This window comes from Callospermophilus lateralis, chromosome 11 (assembly GCF_048772815.1).
Source record: "Callospermophilus lateralis isolate mCalLat2 chromosome 11, mCalLat2.hap1, whole genome shotgun sequence".
Lineage (NCBI taxonomy): Eukaryota > Metazoa > Chordata > Mammalia > Rodentia > Sciuridae > Callospermophilus > Callospermophilus lateralis.
The window spans coordinates 59,864,409-59,867,141 of NC_135315.1; the positions used below are offsets into that span (position 1 = coordinate 59,864,409).

The 2,733-nt window shown below is 40.3% G+C and overlaps 1 pseudogene; it reads left to right on the top strand.

The window, feature by feature from the left end:
• The first annotated feature begins 752 nt into the window (after positions 1 to 752).
• LOC143410561 (uncharacterized) lies at positions 753 to 2,447 on the top strand (annotated as a pseudogene).
• The last annotated feature ends 286 nt before the right edge of the window (positions 2,448 to 2,733 follow it).

A 2,733-nucleotide genomic window follows, 5' to 3' on the forward strand; every position in this document is an offset into this window, starting at 1 on the left:
AGTGGGGGTGGGGTGGGGGGTGGGTGTGGGTATTAAGACATCTTTCCTGAGCCAGGCATTGTAGTATACACCTGTAGTCCCAGGATGCAGAGAAAGGAGTTTCACTTAAACCCAGGAGTTCAGGACCAGAATGAGCAATATAGCAAGACCCTATCTCTTAAAATTAAAAAAAAAACAAAACCTGGGGTATGGGCCATACGGTCCCTCTTGTCAGAAGCGTAGCATTGGGTGTGGCCTGGTTACCTCACAGAGGACAGGCAGCGGGGACACAGCGGGGACATCAGAGTGCGGAGGTATCGGGGCAGACCACAGGTCCTGAGTTCCCAGAAACAAGAAAGATGGAGGAAAAAGATTAAAGGAAGACAGAGGAATATCCTAGCCTAGAATATTATCATTTCTAAGGACACCTTAAACTGGATACCAAGATTTCTGGCCATAAGAACTCCATGGCTGGGGGCTGGGGATGTGGCTCAAGCGGTAGCGCGCTCGCCTGGCATGCGTGTGGCCCGGGTTCGATCCTCAGCACCACATACAAACAAAGATGTTGTGTCTGCCGAAAACTAAAAAATAAATATTAAAAATTCTCTCTCTCTCTCTCTCTCTCTCTCTCCCTCCCTCCCTCCCTCCACTCTCTCTTTAAAAAAAAAAAAAAAAAAAAAAAAAAAAAAAAAAAAAAGAACTCCATGGCTAATGTAGAAGAGAGATAAAACTTAGAACCCATGTTATCCATTATCTCCTGGATATAGAGGAAAATGATGGCACCTCAACAATTGCTGACTTTGGAAGATGTGGTTGTGAATTTCACCTTAGAAGAGTGACAGTTCCTGGATCCTGCTCAGAAGAAACTGCACCAGGAGAATTATAATAATGTTGAAGAATTATAATAATCTGGTCTCACTGGAGTTTAAAACTACCAACCAAATACACTCTCCAACTTGGAGCAAGAAGAACTGTGGATAATAGATGATGAGGTCGAGAATGGGACCTGTCCAGAAGTCAGGAAAGTTGATGGCATCAGCCAGGAGTACTCTCAAAACCAAAGATTCCTGAAGAGCATGCATCAGTGCAGTGATCAGAATGCATTTAAAAATATCATTCATTTGAGAAAAACACATTTTATTATACTGCAAAATTATGATGCAAGTCATGATTTGTATGCATTCTGCTGTTGTGTATAACAAATTAGAATAAATAAATTTTAAAAAAACATAATTTGTAAAGAAAAATTTTGAAATCAAGATTGTTTTGTTAATCAGAAGAGAAAACATGAAATAAATAACCCTGTTGAGTTTAATGGAAGTGAGAAAATCCACCTACACAATAATGATGAACACATGTATACCGAAATGAAATTCCCTGAAAGTACAAAATGCACAGATTCTAAATTTCAAGTCTTCAAGCATCAGAAAACTCAAAAAATTGAGAGACCTCTTGCATGCATTGAAGGTGAGAAAACCTTCATCAGAAAGTCTCAGCTCATTTATCATGAGAGCATTCATACAAGAGAGACACCTGGAAGTGGTCAAGGTGAGAAATCATCCAGAAGCATCAGAAAAGTCATATAGGAAGCATACCCGTTGAGTAATGAACATAGGAAGGGCCCTACTGTGAAGAGCAGTCTCACTGTCAGTGAGCATCCTAGACAGGAGAGAAACCCTATATATGCAGTGAGTGTGGAAAGAGCTTTGCAATTTAGTGCTAACTGCTCATCAGCAAACTCACAGTGGAGAGAAAGCTTTTCTGTGCAGTGAATGTGGAAAAGGCTTTACTGTGAAGAGCAATTTCATCCTCCATCAGCAAACTCATAAAGGGGAGAAACCCTACATATGCAGTGAATGTAGAAAAGGTTTCCACTATGAAGCACTTTCTTGTTCTGAGTCAGGGAACTCACACTGGAGAGAAATCCTATGTTTGTAAGGAATGTGGAAAAGGCTTCACTGTGAAGAGCAATCTCATCGTACATCAGCAAACTCACACAGGAGAAAAATCACATATATGCAGTGGGTGTGGAAAAGCCTTTACCACAAAGCATACTCTTGTTATACCCTCGTGAACTCATACAGGAGAGAAATCCTATGAATGCAATGACTGTGGTAAAGGCTCATACAATTTGAGTGTTGTCAACACGGGAAAGACTCCCTTTGTATGTACTGAGTGTAGAAGATCCTATTTGCATAAATATGATCTCATTACCCATCAGAGAATTCACATAGGAGAGAAGCCCTATGAGTGCCATGAATGTGGACAACCCTTCACTACAAAGTCAGTGCTCAGTATACACCTAAGAACACATATTAGAGAGAGACCATATGGACGCAATGAATGTGAGAAAACCTTCTCCCACTTGTCAAACCTTGTTAAACATAAGAAAATGCATGCCAAGAGAAATGGGTAGATTCACTCAAGTTGAAAATTCCTTTAACAGAGAGTCACAGTGTATCACTTAGAAATGAACTCATGCATCACAAAAACCCTGTTTGTGTAGAATGGAAACATCTTCTGTGGCAACTCAGACTTCACTCAACGTAAGTGTTTCTAGCAGATTGAAATGTAATCATGGCACTGCCTGTTGTGTGTCCTCAAAAGATTAATGGATCTTCCCAGGGGATAAACCTGATTGCAGTAAATTTGGTAGTGCCTTTGGTGATCCTTCAAAAATTTCTAGCACAAGATCTGGAAAGGGTATAACTAGATAAATTCTGTGAATGTAAAGACTAAGAAAGTCTTCTTTGG